Raw genomic sequence first — 16,739 nt, 5'->3', positions numbered from 1 at the left:
CAAAGAGTATCCAAAAGCTCGACTTTAATCCGAGCCGCTCCTGGCTTGGGCTGTTGCTGTTGCTACTGCTGCTGTTGTTGTTGCTGTTGGGGCGTTATGCAAAAAGAAAACTTTTTCGCACAGCGCATAAAATTTTATTTGTTGCTACTTTTGGGCCTTGCGCTTGATTTGGCAGCACACTCCCTCCTCCTCCACACACACAAACTCGCTCCCACTCTCACTCTCCCTCGTACACATGTATAATGTATGGGGCTTTCTCCATTCACCCATTCTATTCCTCGACCGCTTTCCTCTCACTGATATTTGGCATATTTTGGCGCACATCAATATCTCGCGTGCTAGTTGGCATCCATTCCAATGCCCAATACCCCAATGCAAAAAGTTTCCATAGGGTCGGATCGGAATGGGACGGGAGCCGCGGGCGTATTGGCATCGCGTTTTGTGGTGCACCCCAGCGCATGGAGTGTGGGGTGTGGGGTGTGGGGTGTGGTGATGGTGGTGGCACGATGATGCTGTTGGTGCCTGGGATAACAAACGTTAGACATAACGTGTACTCCGCATAGAACGCGCGACGCAGCTGCACGCTGCATTCGTGTGTGTCTGTGTGCTTATTTCATTCCTCAACTATCCAGAGTTTTGGTTTGCGGCATTTAAGCAAATATTTCCCCAAATGCAGTCCATGTCGGAGCTTAGTACATTTCCCCTTCTCCTTTTCGCCCTAAAGCCTTTAGTCTTTCTCGCAATTATCGCCAGCGCAAAGCGGTGGGTCGGGAATGGGGAGGGCACATGTGCGGGCATGTTCGTGACTTTTGGTTAAGTTTTTCTAATGATTTCCTACGTACAATTCTTGAGGTGGTTTTAGAGCTAAAGAAACTTTGAAAATATATGAGAAATACTCGTACGAGGTAGCGAAACTTTTTTGATTTTTACATTACTGTTAAAAGGGTGCAACCCGCACACCCCTGCTGTGTGGGCTGGGAACAGTTTTGTTCAAGTATTGAGGAACGCATTTTTATGGCATTTTTGCAGCAGGAGAAGTGTTGATTTTGGCTTTTTTGCTGTTATGTTAAGTCCATTGTGGAGGTTGAATTTATGGCAGCCTCTGTTATCTTTTTTTAAGGGGTAGAATGTTAAGAGGAATGGCAGAACCATTTCTGTTTAGATGTTCTACAGCTCCGCTCTGCCTGGTAAGGGGAAGAATGGATAGTGTAAAAGTTGCTGGCAGCGCTGTTATGCATTTCATTGCTGTTAGCTACCTTAACAGCTTTGTTATGCCTGATTGCAGAGTTGGAACTCAAGTTAAATCTGCCATAATGTTGGCTTTGTCATGTTAATGTACAGCAACAGGGGAAGCACGGCTGTTAATGTTATAATGTTGTGGAAGCAACGCAAAATGTTGAATGCAAAACATTCTTGGGGCCTGCCTGTCACCGGTTGGACAATTAATTCAATTTGATTTTCATTCTGTAGTTATCCTTCATCAATTTTATGATATGCCTAATTGAATTGAAGGGAAATTGTAGACAATTTTGTGCACGCTTTGTTCTACGTCGTAACTGGCGCAGGGCGACGAACCAACAGACAGATCGAAGGACGAACCGACGCACAGATCCTACAACCTAGATAAATGGCGCCTCGTCTGGCTGCTGGTCCTGCTGGACCTTGTGGTTCTTCCTGCTTCATTGGCTGCTGGTTTCCCTTTTCTACGTGCAATTTAATGTTCTGCTTCTGGTCAATTTCACAGAAATGTAGTTCAAGTCGAGGCGGGCATCAGAATCAGGGCATCAGGGTACGGCAAGAGTGGACATCCCCAACCGGTTGCCATTTCGATAATTAAATGTATGCACATGTGTGTGTGTGTGTGTGTGCGTGTGTGTGTACGTGCTATTAGTGGTAAAATGTTGTACATTTTTACACAGTGTGAGTGCAGCAGTGGAATTATGCAAATTGAACCGCAGAAACGCTTTTAAAATGTTTTAAGTGCATTTCCATGAATATTTTCGGCGTCAGAAAGAGATGCACAAATACGGTGCCAGGGCAAGAGACAAGAGAGACAGAGAGAGAGAGAGAGAGAGAGAGAGTGGTGCACATTGCAATGTGTGTCAACCAATTTTTGGGACTGAAATTTGAACAAAATTTGCAAGTGAAGCGGGTTGGATGACCTTCTCCCAGTGACTCAGCGAATGGATTTCGCTTCAGTGGCGACATTCTCTCTTCTCTTAGCATGTACACAGAGGGTACTACGGGGTTTATTCAGCAGGTGTGGATGGGTTGAAGAGTTACCGCTAAAATTGGAAGTTTTGAGAATGATTATGGCTACGGGTTGGCGGAATTGGGTCAGCGTTCGGCTCTTAATTAATTAAATAAATATTTAATTCGATTTCAAAATGTTATTTATATTTATTATACTATTTTTTGCTAAATAATTTTTATCTGGTTCTTTATAGCACCTGATCACAGGGTAATCTTCTCTTTGTGACATTATCTGCACTGTAATTCCCATTGTTTTTTGTTTTTGTTTTTCCTCATTTGGTTGATGAACATCCGGAATTTGCGGTGGCTTTTGCTGTCCTCTTTTTTTGTGCAAAAACAAAACAAAAATAGAATTGGAAATGGAAATGGAAAAAACACCCTCGAATGGGACAAGTAATCATAGAAATACAAGTAAATACAAAGTGTAGATGTATGCAGAGAGCGGACCGGAGTATCATCATTCAGCTCTCGGACTTTGCAGCTTGCGGATTTCGTATTCTTGCAACTAATTGAAGTGCACTGAAGCAGAACCGTTTGCCAATCTCTGTGATAAGCCATGCAGAATCGTGCTGCGAGGCGTAAATTAAAAATATAAGAAGCGGTGGGGATAGCCCCAAAAAAAACGTAGAGAAAAAATGTAGAAATCGAGACTTTGAGGGCCGAAAGAGCCGAAAGCATGCCAAATGCGCTCGACTTGATTAAATTCAGTATCAATCACAAGTTTATGGGCTCAAAAGTCGGCTGAAGATTTGATGGATTTTTCGGTGGCAGAGTTTTAGCCCTCAAGGCTCAAGGAGAGCGGCAGGAGCTGGGGTGGGCCATAGGGTGGACTGCAAATCCAAAGGAAATCGTCGCCTTCGCTGCTTGATTGCTTTGCCACGTTTATATCTTTATATCGAGGAGGATGCTGCAGCAGCCAGCTCCTTCGTTTCGATTCGGCCTCTTCGTCCAGTTCAGTGCAGGACGGAAACGGAAGTCCAGTGTACAGCAGCAGCAGGAATAGAATCAGCAGCAGCAGCAGCAGCCGGAGAACATCGATGGGCGATGGCAAATGCCAGTCGCCGCTCAATTTGGTAATGAAGTCCGTTGTCGTTATGCTGTGCTCGCTCTCCTTCTCTCTGTCTCTCTGCCAACTCCTCTCTTCCGTCTGGGCTTCATTATGTTTTCTTTTGCTCTGGCAGCATAACAGGAAAATCATTAGGCCATAGCGATTTGGCCCCGCTGATTGCATGAAAGCTGATGACGCCTGCCCATGGAATGCCAGGCGCTGCCTGGCCACCCAATACCGATCCCTGTAGCTGTGGATCCCATAAGACTGCAATTAATTAAATTTCTGTGCTCCGTTGTTGCTGTTGCATTGGGTTCTGGCCTTGTGTTGCAGTGCAGTGCGTGCGGCTTTAATAAATTTACAAAATTTATTAAATCCTTTGTGCAGCGTGTGCGCTGGTCGTTGGTCGTTGGTTTCCCTCTCTCTCCCTCGCTTGTGTCCTCTTTTTATGCCCTGCAACTGGGCGGGTACCCGGAGCACTCGTAGGCGTGCCAGGCATAGCATATTAAATGCCCCAGCAAGCTGCAAGCAGCACAATAAAGCCATCTATCCGTTGCCCTTAATATCAAAAAGGAGTTTAAGGAATTTAATCTCTGCGCAAAAAACCAAGATACAAAATAAAATAAAGATAAATATATCTACCATATTTAGTAGGGTCTAAGGCTGGAAGTTAATTAAAGATTTCGAGTAAGCCAGTAAAAAAATTGTAAAGATTTATGGGCCATAAATTTGATATGGGCAGGGAATTCCATTTTGTGGTCATAATTTGCGAGCAAAACGAAACAAAAAGTAACGAACCTTTTCAGTAATTGATGGATTTTTCATCAACATAGATTATTGTTTTTCCATTGTTCGTGATAGTTTGGGTTAGGGAGCTACGATCCATGCGTCTTTGGTTTCTATACCATTTTTACTTAGGGGAAAAATAAATGATCAATCTCTGAGAAAGCTCTCTCCGCCTCTCCCATTAGTCGCTAGCTGTCAACTTTGAGCTGAGATGCTACCCAGAAACTCTTTCCCTGCCTTCTATTTATTTTCCTCCCTAACTAATTGTTCCATTAAATAACTTCCAATATAACTTTATGTGCCATACGTCTTTGTATTGCTTTGACATTTTCATTTGTCCCATGATTCAATTAGAAGACAACAAGATAGAGTGAAGAAGGGAGGCAGAGAGAGAGAGAGACAGAGCAGACTGTGCTGTGCCGCAAAAATGCAAACATCAATAAGCTTTCGGCTATGCCGCTGCTCTCTGCCGCCGCCGCTGCCGCTGCCACTGCTCTGTGTTTGCTCTCTCCCTCTGCCCGTCTTTCGCTTTGGTGCTGTTCGTTTTTTGTGTCTGGCAAATAAATCACATGCACTTATTTATTTAATTAGACTAACTTCTTACAATAGAGAAACACATACACACACTGAAGACACACACACACGCATTAGCATGCATATGTATTAGCACCCACCCATGCACACAAATTGACTGTTGGCTGACATGCCACGAGATTGATTAGCTTCAGCCGCAAGCTTTGCTTTGCTTTGCTTTGCCTTTCACTGCTCATTCGCTCACTCTCTCTCTCTCTCTCTCTCTCTCTGCGTGTGAGTGATTGTAACTGTATGTAGCTGGTGCTTGTAGATTGGTGTAAATTGTGCATGGAAATGTAACTTCTGCTCCACTCCGATCCGCTTCAACTCCGCAGCCACAGTCAGTGCTCCTCTGCCTTCGATTTGCTTCCTTCCCCCACACACCACACACTCGTATGATTCCAGTTTTCCTCTCTTTGGTCTGCTGACATTATAAATTACCAAAGCAGCAAGAACCAAGCCCAGCCCAGTGAGAGCCTCGAGCCAAAAACAACTTGAACTCATTAATGTAAGTGATTTTTCTTGCGGGCGCTACTCGTTTACATGATGCTCCCACCATTGGGTGGTCTCCGCCTGATTTTGAGGGGCAGGGGCAAATCATCTTTCAATTTCAATTGATTTTGCTACTCGTTTGCCAGCGGCCCAGTTGCACGTTGATTGATTGCAGGCGATTTTCTTAGGGAAATTCTAGGCGCACATCTAACCATTTTTACATTGGAATCTTCTTCGGTAAGTAATTGCCATTTGCAGAAGCTTTTCTTCAGCTCTCCCTGCCCCCCTCTCTTTAGTTCTCTCTGTCTCTGCCTTTTTGGGCCAATTATTTGCCAGTTTAATTTACATAAATTAAATTTGTGTCTCTTTTTTTGTTGCTGCTGTACTTTCTGGAGGCTTTCGTTTGTTGGTTTGTTTTCGTCGAATGTCTTTTGGGCTTTTATGACCACACAATGGACATAATATTTATGACCCTGGCCCATGGGCATGCTGTACTCTATACCTCCTGGCTATCCCCTCCCGGCACAGCTCTGGCAAAGGCTTCCTTTTGCTCTGGGTCTTCTCCTTTTATTGCGAGAACTTTACGAGTGGCAACTTTGGCACTTGTCAAATGACCAGTCCGGTTCAGCAACCCCCCCTCCCCCTCCCCGAAAGGGGTCTCTCTGCACTATGCCACCAGTAGAGATATAGGACACACGAATTGTTTTACGAGCTAGACGCGTGGCGTGACGGTAGTAGTGCCACATGTGGATAGAGCTAGGGGCACCGGGGGTCTGTGTGGGCCCACCTTTTAATAGCCCTGTTAGCCAGTGTTCTCTTTGGGCTGCTGTTGAATTTTTGATAACTTTATAATGCCTGAAATTATGAAATAAAATCCATGAAATAATAATCGTTTAATTTGCAAACTGTTTGCCAGTGTGTCTGCCCCATGCCCCCAGTGTCTGTGCACCATTAAGGCAGCATGCCACAAGCTGCTCAACACCGTCTTGTGTTCTGCTAATTGAATCAGTGACTCGAGCGCGCGAAAATGTCAATGGCAGCCCAACTCTCAAAAATGGTGACAAAACATAAGTGTCTGTGTCTGTGTCTGTGTGTGTGTGCGTGCATGGCATCTAATTGAATATTGAACGAGGCTTTTAGTGTTGACTTTATTAGCGTATCTGCCACGTTGTGCCACGCGTTGCCGAGAAAACTCAATTAGGCAACGAAAATGGTCATAAAAATTAGACGGCCTCCAACTATTAGAAAAGTGCGCACACCCCTCACCCCCCCCACCCGTCTCGGAAAATGTCAAAAAGAAAATTTGGTAAATTTTGGGAAAATTATGTAATGTGCATGCAAAGTGCTGCCTGAGGGCTGGGAGTGGGTGGAGTGTTGGAGCGAAGTGGCTGAAAATAAACCATTAAGTTAATTAGAACATTGGCTGCCGCAATCAATGCAACGCAACGATTGCAACGTTGACTGCATCAGTCAACAGACATTTGCCACACACAAAGGGAGGCAGCAGCAGCGGCAGCGGCAGCGGCAGCATTTTAATTGCATTTACATGTCCTGGGGGCAAAGGTCCTTTCAGTACACACTCTCCAGATACCCTGCTGGTTGTGGCACCTCCTGTGGCAGTCTCTGAGGTTGCCTGCCCCTCCCCACATTGTTGCTGCTGGCTTTTGGCTAAAAGTTTATTAGACAAAATGCAGTCGCAGTGGTCTCTGTTCTGTGTGTGTGTGTGCCATGTGCCTCGGGGCCTAACTACTAAATGTTCCCACAGTCCAATATAATTATGCGCCATTTAAAATGTTGTGCTGCCACGGCTCCCACCTCTTGGGCAGTCAGCCATGGCCCCAAAATGTAATTGACATGTGTCCCCAAAAGGACTCAGAAGCTAGCCTTTGTCCAGCGCTGGTCGGGGGCTGTGTGTCTCTTGTCATTATTTCGCTTGGCGGCCCATCGAAGGTCGCATAAAATCGAACAGTGTAGGGGGCTGGGGGTAACTTGGGCTCAACAAAACATCAGACATTAGAATTAATGGTGCAGAGAACGATTTTTCTGTTTCCCTTTTGCGCTGTTCTTTTTTTACTGTGATTTGCGAGCTAAATGTGTCTTTAATTTGAAAGTGAAAAGCGGCAGGCAGGAGGCAAAAGAAAGGAACACAAATCGAAAAGAAAGCAAGCTGGGGGAAGAAAAGTTGGAGGCTGAAGGAAAGTTGTGTACGGTGGTGGCTGCTGCTGCGTTTAATTAAAAAGTCCTAGAAAGTAAGGTGCTCCAAAGGTACATAGGTGTAGGTTTTTGCATTTGGCAGCCAGTCAATTATCATGTCCAAGTCCCAGAGTGTGCCTTGCGCTTTGATTGAGACTGTCCCTGTGTTTGCACACTGCCATAGCTGGCATATGTACATACCTAGAATCCCTTACATGTTGTAGTGAAATCGTCATTAATATGCTCGAATAATCAGCTCGAACTGCTGCTGCTCTGTCTGCTAACGTTCAGCTAACGCACTGCATGGACTGTAATTATGTATTTGGGCATTCGGCTGTGGCTAATGTCAGGGATCTAAGCTCACATTTGACTGCATTCATGGCATGCCAGCAGAGCTTCTTCAGGGCCAAATATCTTGCTCTCTGGGGCTCATAATTCTGGGGCTCCCGAAATTAGCTTGAAATTATACTCAAGCCAAAGATATTGCTGCAAGCCGGAATTTTATTAAATACTTGATGCGAGCAAGCAGAGCGCACATCCACACATCCTGCCGGCAGTCCTCCTTCATTCCTTCATTTCTCCATTGCACAATTAATCATGACATTTATTTTTGTTTGTTGCTTGGCATAAACCCAAAGCTCATGCATTAAAAATTACAACATTGAAGCAGCGGAATGAGAGCATCTATCAGCAGCACATCAACGCAGCCACAGATGCGGATACAAAGATACAAACAGACACACAGAGATACATCGAAGACGCACACACACAGACAGAGAGAGAGAGAGAGAGAGTCTAATGAGAGGCGCACGTGCTGCGTCTCTGGAGGGTTTGGGGATTTTCAATTGCATTCAATGAAGCATGACAACCTTTATCCGCAGGATGCCCCTCGCACATCCAGCTAGAAGCACGGCCATATCCCTGCCAGCTGATACGTAAACATGTGTCAATAAATAAAACCATTTACTTGACGCTTCCTGCTCCTGCGACCCTGTGTCTGTGAGTCTACGTCTAAAGTCTCGGGCTGTTTATAAAATCAACAAATGAGGCGAAAAACTGGTAAAAAGGCTTTTAAAATGCACTTAAAAATCAGCAATGACAATCACATCACATATCGCATTTATTTATTTCGCCTCCAACCAAAACCGAACCCTACTTTTTGTCTCTGTTTGGGGCTGTTTTTATACCCTTTAGTTGTACCGAAGAAAGGGGTATATAAAGGCAGACGAGAGTGGGGTTTGATGGATCTGCCACCTATTTTATTTGAACCTTATTCTAGTAGTTATCACGGTATCCTCCAGTCCATAGAGCAATCCTTTCTTCATCTTTTATGAATCAATTTGGGTTGCTCTTGGGCTGTGGATTTTGTTTTAGTGCCTTCAAATCGGTTAAATGACTTAAAAGTTTGCGATAAACTATAGCAAAATTCCAGCCAGCATTCAAGTTTAGTTTTTCCCCACCACTTTTCATGAGGTTTTTGCGCTTAATTTTTACGCTCACTTAGTTCCCGCCTCGAGGCCGGTCACGTGCGCGCCTCAATAGCCCATCAATGGCAGGTCATAATAAAAGGTTGCAGCAGGAGGGGGCCTGACCCACACCTATGTATCTTTGTGTATAGTTTTCTTGTCGAGTTTGCCTTTCAGTCGAAGGCTGTGTTTAGTGCCTGTTTATTGTAGGTGTGGATATGTCATTGATATTGGCGGAGATCCTTCTTCCGGTTATGGGCGAGGGGTGTGTGTTCGGTGCTGTACCAACTTTATGGCCGCACAACAATCAAGCCTTAACGACTTAATAGCCAAATTCAATATTATTACAATTTTCCAGTTGCCCGATTCGGTCTTCCCGGCCGACACTGCGTGTTGTCGAGTGGGGAATTGGGTTCAGGGGTTCAGCATATCTGGCATTTCAGAGCACTGACAGCAGTGACCGAAAAAATAAAAACTTTGGCAATTCAATAAAAATGCAAATTTTTTTTCTGCTGCATTCGCTGCAGTTTTCATTTTCATTTTTGTTTTTAGTAGTTTTACTTTATTTTTTATTTTATTTTACTCTCTCTCTCTCTCCACAGCGGAGAGTGGACAGGGGGAAGGGGAGCAGCACAGTTATTGCTATTGTTGTTTTGCTCTGCTTGTGCGACAGTTTTGTGTGAAAGTTATGACACAATGCGGAGCGTTTTGCTTGCGTCGCGGACTTTGTAGTTCTTCTGCATTTTTGATGGCTAAAAAGTTGCAGTTCCCTTTCGGATTGGGGAACTGGTGGGGCAGGCAGGCAGTGGGTGTTGGCTTTGGGTTGACTGTTATTGCAGCAGCTGGCAGTCCCACATAATTGTTTAATAATGATCTATTTTGATGTTTATTTAGAAAACAATAAGATATGCAATGTGGTTTAGTTTTACTGGAACTTCCAGGATATGGGACTAATGATGTCTGTTGATGTTTATTCTAGTTTCTAGCTTTTAAAATTAATTTTCCCTTCCTCTGCCCAAGCTCCAACAGCTCGCAAATATTCCCTCCGCATATTTTTGCTTGCTGGGAAAACAAAACAAAAACAAACCAAGCACACTCGATCGCTTATCTCGGACCCTTTTTGTCTTCCATTTTGTGCTGTGCTTCGTGTTTGCAGGTAGAAACCGATTGACAATAACAACTTTGGTTGCGTGGCTCGGCAGAGCGGCATAAAGAGCGGGAGCGATCTCTTTGCATTGCTTGCATGTCGCTCGAGCTTCAGCACGCGCTTATGAGTAGATTCTCTCTGATCGGCTGCTCGCATCTATGAAAAGAAGCGAGACGGAAATATCAAAGGCATGACACGTATGTGCTTAACCGAATATTTGCTTTTGCAGTTTCAAGTGATCTGCCTCAAATCGAATTGTAGTCCCTACCGCCACAAAGAGTATTCCCTTGGGCGACTGTTTGTGCAAAGTTTTTCTATGCCACTTTCTATTCTATTCAACTTTCTTGTTGTGTAATTTAATTTAGTGCAGTTATGCAAAAGTCAACTAAAATAAATAAAAATTCAAATGCACTCGCACACACACTGACACTGACACATGCACATACACAGCTGTTGACAAACAAAATGGCGTCTGGTCGTCTAACTCTGATGCTGCTGGTGCCATGGGCCATGGGATCCACTTTCGCGCATTGAAATGTAAATCAAATTTGGCTTTAAAATTGCCGCAACGCAGATTTAGCAGTAAAAAATTCCTTTTTGCCACGGGGCCACGCCCCTAACGCCACCAACGCCCAGTCTAATGCGGAAAGTGTCAGTGGCGGTGCGCGTAAAAGTCATGAATTTTCATGTAGTCGCTCACCCGCTCACTCGAATCTCCTCGGCGAGGTTGACAAAGTCTCTGGATGTGCAATTTTTTACGTGTTCCCATCAGCAAAATGTCAGCCATGCTCGCGTTTGTCCTTCCCATGGCACTGCCGGAGAACAATTTATAATGCAAATGTCAAGCAAGAGGGCAGTTGTCTCATACCCCAACTAGCCCCCTACAAAAATACATGCATACAGAGTGGGCGTGACCGAAAATTGAATTAAATTTTGCTTGAAAGTTCACCTTTTGCATGGGGTTTAATTAATTTTCTTTTGTTGTCTTGCCCCCTAATTAAATGATTGAATTTTCGTACAGTTGGCGCACTCCCCCGGTTCGCTTTTGGCCAGGCCACGCGATCATCATAAATCATTAGCAGTCCTTTTACGCGGGGAAGGCTTGGGCGTGGCCCCAGGTGATTGATGAGGCTGCTGCAGAAACGCAGGGGTAGGAGAGGGGTGTGCAGTAGTGGGAGTGGGAGTGGGTCAGTGAGTGTCATGTAAATCGCAGTTTTTGATTGTTGTGTCCACCGATGATTCAATCATATTTGTTGCCATCGCGCAGCATTATTGTGCGCCTAATTGACAATTAAGCCATAATATAATTTTGTATAATTTAAATAGCTATTTGGCACACACACGCACACCCGAAGTGACATTTAACTCGATTTAATTAACTCTCGCTACCAACTATGAAACAAGTGCAACAAAAACGACGATGATGACCTTTTGTGTTGTTGTGCCCGAACAGAACAGCCTCAAAGTCATGTCAAACATTTGTGTTTATCAAAATTTCATTTAACCATCGCCGGCGGCAACCATCAGAAATAACAATCAACAAGAACAACATCAAATTCAACATTGGACCCATAAATAACCGCATGGGCGCATAGGATACCCGCGCTCATATGCATGTGTTTACAGTTACAAATAACTGTTCTCCATCCATGGACATTCACACGCTGCAGGGTCTGTGAAAACACACACACACACAGGCAGGCAGGCAGGCAGGGTGTGTGGTGGGTGTTTCGGTCACCTGACCAAAACGATTGTTTTTGTAACCACGAAACGTGAAAATGCCGCTGGCCATCCGTGGCAGGGCCATCAGTAGACACGGAGCAATGAAATATTAGTTAGCCTAAAGTCGGCACTCATTTCGAATTAATTAATATTATAAAAAGCCAATGGACAGGCCAGACCAGGCATTTGCGGTGCCTTTGTCTGTGCGACTCTTGCGGCTGACAATTTCATTTTGTACAAACAAAAAATGAACCCTCATCACAGTCTGTGCGTCCGTCTCTCTGTTTGGCTTGAATGCAATTTCATTTATTGAATTCATTTTGCGTACAATCGAGACAATATTTATGTGCTTTATGCCAGAAAAATATGTAAGAATGCCCAGTGTTTGTTTATTATGCAGCTTTCCGCAGCTTTGAGCTGCTAGGACATGTCTGAGAGGCTTCAGGGGAATGTCTTTTCTAATGAAGACTCGACTTAAGCGGCTTTTATTTGTTGTATATTTCCAGAATTTGGCTTAACTTTTAGTTAATTGTTTCGTGTTCGTGTTCCTTTTTTTTCTCCCAATGCCAGCCAGAGGTTTTGCCATAAATTTCCAAGGAACAAAGAAAAAAATTGTAACATTTGCTGCCGACATTTTGGGCCAGAAGTTTTTCGGGTGCAGAGTGATTTATGCGAGGCAGAGAGTCACAGAAAGAGAGCGCGAGAGAGAGAGACTTTATAATAAGGTGGTTAAAAAGTTGCGATAGGTTAAGGCAGCGGCCGACAACTGTTGATGCACTGCCAAGGAGTGGGTGCAATGCCTGAGTAATGGCATTTGCAATGCAAATAGAACGTGCATTTAATGAAGCATACTTTTTGGGGCATTCGCCTTGCGGCCAACACACACAAATTTCATTTTGCGGTTAGCAAAATGCAATTAATCAACGATTTGTTTTGTGGGTTTCTTTTTCCATATATTTGTTATTTTTTGTGTTTGTTTGTTCGTGTAATAATTGGCAGTTTAATTGAATTTAAGTCACATATCAAATGCACGCACCAAACGTCCAGAGAGAGAGAGCGAGCGAGAGAGAGGCGGAGTGCCCCGACCCTTGTGGGGAATGGCAAAAGCCCCTAGGGCGCCAGGGGAAGTCAAAGCCCAAACCAAAATTCTAATTAACACGCAATGCGTAAATAGGTTCGACAAAGCAAGTGCTAGGGAGCGAGAGCGAGAGTTTCTGCCACCAGTTCTCTTGCCACACACACACACACACATACAGCTGTAGCTGTAGCTGGAGTCGTCACACACCTGTGCACCCTGCAGCCGTGCCTGTGCCTGTGCCGCTGCCTCTCTGCCTATGCGTGATGTTTCAACTTAACGCAATTAACATGTCCAACTTAATTGATGCAATAAATGTTTGCGCTTCCCGACTGCTGGAACCAGGAACCAGGAACCAGGCGGCCCAGCACCATGCGTGTGGGAGTGCGTGTGTACGTGCCGCAGCCTTCGGGCAGCTGCGGCAGCCTTTTGCGTGTTGCCAAACTCAAATAGCCGGCTTAAACCGCCGCCCGACTGACTGTTTGACTCTGCCAACGTACCGTTGGGGGGGGGGAGCACAGATACAGATACAGATACAGATACAGGGGCCGTCGCGTTTGCCCAACAAATTTGAATCAATTTGTTGAAATTGACTTTAGGCGTTCGCTTGATTAATTAGCATTGTATTTAAATTCCACATGGGGCAGGGGCATGCCTGCTGCATGTGCGAGCAGAGCGTATTATAAACACTCAATTAAAGCAAATTAAGTGGAGCCACTTGATGGATCCAACAGAATATCATGAGCTATGGGAATGCAATGAGTGATGCAATAGCCTTAGAGGCGACAAACTGTGACACATGGAAATCAGCTGCAAATCATGCACCATGAGCCACGATTGAAGCTACCTGAAACAGCCATTGAATTGGCAGCAAACCGCTAGCAAACCGCTAGCAAAAACCCCAATCCCAGTTAAGTAACATAATTTTCATCCAGAAACCCGAGCGCAGCGCTCAATTTGACCATAATAGTAAAAATGGCTAAGGCCACTTGGCACACGCCCCAGATGACCGCTTCCCGGTTCCCGGCTACACACACACACGAAGGTATTGTTGTAGTTGTCATATTTTGTGGCTATCATGTGCCACACAATATCTACTACATATGTATATAGATAAATCCACATTTGTTGCAACAGCAGGACGTGACTGTGGGACGTGGGCAAAAATGCAGGCAGCCAGTGCCAAGTGCTCGCTTGGACATAGAAAATAGTTTTTATAGTACCTGGTTGGCTGTCCTGCTCCCACTCGCCCCACCCCCCCCCCCCCCCCCCCCCCCCCCCCCCCTGCTGTGTCCTGTGTGTCGGCTTGTCAACTCATGTTGGCAATTTTCACCTGTTCGTTTAGTCAGCCGCAGCTTACATATAGCAAATGTGAGAGGGAGAGAGAGAGAGAGAGAGAGCAGTCGCCACTATGCTGTGTGGCATGTGAAATGCGTTTATGATTTGCGGCATGTCCTTTGCCAAATAAATCAAATGCAATCAACAGTCTCTCGATAGCCCCAGAAAGTTTGGGAGTGTGTCCCATTATGCAGCGTACGGGGGAGCCATGCCCCCAACTTGGCCAGAAAACTTCAATGGAAATTCAATTTCTGCTGCAATAAAACTCAGCAGGAGCATTGGGGCATTGCCTGTAAAAGACAAACGATGCAGGCGACAAACAATTTCTTTCGCATTCTCTATTAAATATCCCTAGCCGTTGCCCTCCGGGGGAAGCAGCACCACTATGCGAAGCCGGATATTCCCTGCCTCAAGCTTGTGCCTCAAAATAGTTTCAAAATTTGATTGAATCTCTTCGCCTGCCCTGAGGGGCGCTAGAAATGATTGATTTGTGGTTGAGAAAAGCCCACACTAAAGAGCATTCCAGTGGCGACTTTTGTGGCATTTTCTGTGTGTGTGTTTCCAATTCTGGAATTCTTTCTCTGGGCAGTAGGTGTTGCTGGAGCAGCAGATTGAATGCCATATGAGAGCGACACTCGAGTTGCACACACAATGCGGAGGAGGAGGAGGAGAAAGTGCAGTCTGTCCCACTTGGAGAACAAACAGAACAGAACTCCTGTGTGCCCCCTGTGTCTTGGCTTTGATTGTGCCCAGCCAGCCAGCCAGCCAGCCAGCCAGCGCCTGGCTGTCTTCTCGAGTGGTTCAGTGGTATATCATTACCGAAAAGCGCAGGGACTACAGGACACGCCGTAGTTTGGTCTGCAGATTGGATTCGCTTTGGTTTTGCCTTCGTTTTTTTCCTCTCTGCTGCTGCTGCTGCTGCTGCTGCTCCGTCTCCTTTTTCTTCTATTGATTTGGGTATTTTTTGTGTGTGTGTGTTTTTTTTGCTATAGTTTTTATAATTTCTTAAAAATACAAAGCAAATATTACACAAGAAATAGGAAGCGGTGGGGCTTGTGGGAAAATGGTTTGCAGGATTGTGTCCCAAAAGCGCAGCGGGTGAGTGGTTGCTTTTTTTTCTTCTTTCGCTTATCCATTCTGCTTTCCTTTCCTCCTTCTCTTTTTTGTCACTTCCCTTGGCAGCAGCGGCAGCATTCGACAGTTTGGACAAAAAAGGAGAAACCGACATGAGGCGGCACTTTCGAAATTGCAAGCTAAAATATATACAAATATTTATGTGTGTGTGTGTAAGTTTCTTGTATTTTATTGAAATTGATATTCTTGGCATCGGAAATGCATCTTTGTGCCGAGGAGCATATTACTTTTATTATATGTTGTAGCTCTCCCCGCTCTCTGCCCGCTCTTTGGCCTGCCTGCCTGCCTGCCTGTCTCCCTGCTGCTGTGCTCTTTCCTTGCCCGGAACTCTTAGCAGAACAAAAGGTTATATTCGTATTCATGCGTCTTTTGTGTGTCTCCAGCAAAGGTTCTCGCATCCATGGGCGTCCCCAGAGCCCCGTCTTGCGGTTAAGAGAAAATCATTGCCGGCCAAAGGTATGCAGATTTCAGATTTGTAGAGCAAATAGCTCTAGGTTTATGTCCAATAATTGCAAGTAAAACTCAGTAAGTAATACTTAATCTTTTGTTTATTACTTCTTTCTGTCACTGAGCATCCGCTAGTCGTTCCACAACTTTTCTCATAAGTACCTTCCATATCATTTCCACTTATTCTTTTGCTGCTGCCACATTGTGCTGCTGTTGCTGTTGCTTGCTGCTGCTGCTGCTGCTCTTGTTGCAATGTGGGAATATAAATATTGAAAATGGCAAATGGGAATTGCAACACACAATGGCTGCTGCTTGATCTCTCGCGGCTCTCTCCCTGCTCCCTGCCCATTTCCACCCCTTTCAATAGATTGTCACGCTGTTAGTTTTGGCTCTCTCTCGCTCTCGCTCTCTCTCTCTCTCTGTTGCAAATGAATGATATTTTAATATATTACGTGTGTGTCCCAAAGGAGCAATGTTTGCCTCTTGCCTCTTGCCTCTTGCCTCTTATGCCACTGCCAAGACATTCCCATTAAGCTTGATTTTCCAAGTGGCAGCTGGCATGTGGCGGCCTCCTCTTTTTTCATCGCTCCATACAATATTTAATTAAGTTTTTACGCGAACAATTATTTGGAATTGGCCGGCGCAACATTTTTGAAAATTAGTTCAGGCCCGTACACGTGAATTTCTAGAGTCCTGAAGCCACACACACACACACAATTTGGTTAAAATGCTGCTGCTGGGGTCCATGGGGGGGGCGAAACATAAGCAAAACAGTTCATTATGCAAATGCAACATGAAACTTGGCCCCCGTTCTATGATACGAGGCAGGCAGTCATGGCAGGGGCAGGGGCAGGGCATTCGGCTTTTACCTGTTTATTGTGGCAGTGGCAGCAGCGCCAGACAAGAGCACAAAGAGGCATAGGACAGAGGCAGCACTGAGTGGAGCTGCCGCCAAAGTGGAGGGCCAGAGATTCAGGTGAGCCGTTGCAGCGGCAGAAAAATAATTAGAGCCTGGCAGGCGGCAGAGCCACGCATAGCAGAGAGCGCAGAGGGTGGACTGGTATG

The sequence above is a fragment of the Drosophila guanche genome, unplaced genomic scaffold, assembly GCF_900245975.1.
Source record: "Drosophila guanche unplaced genomic scaffold, DGUA_6, whole genome shotgun sequence".
NCBI classification, from domain to species: Eukaryota; Metazoa; Arthropoda; class Insecta; order Diptera; family Drosophilidae; genus Drosophila; species Drosophila guanche.
This window is presented reverse-complemented; position numbering follows the sequence as displayed.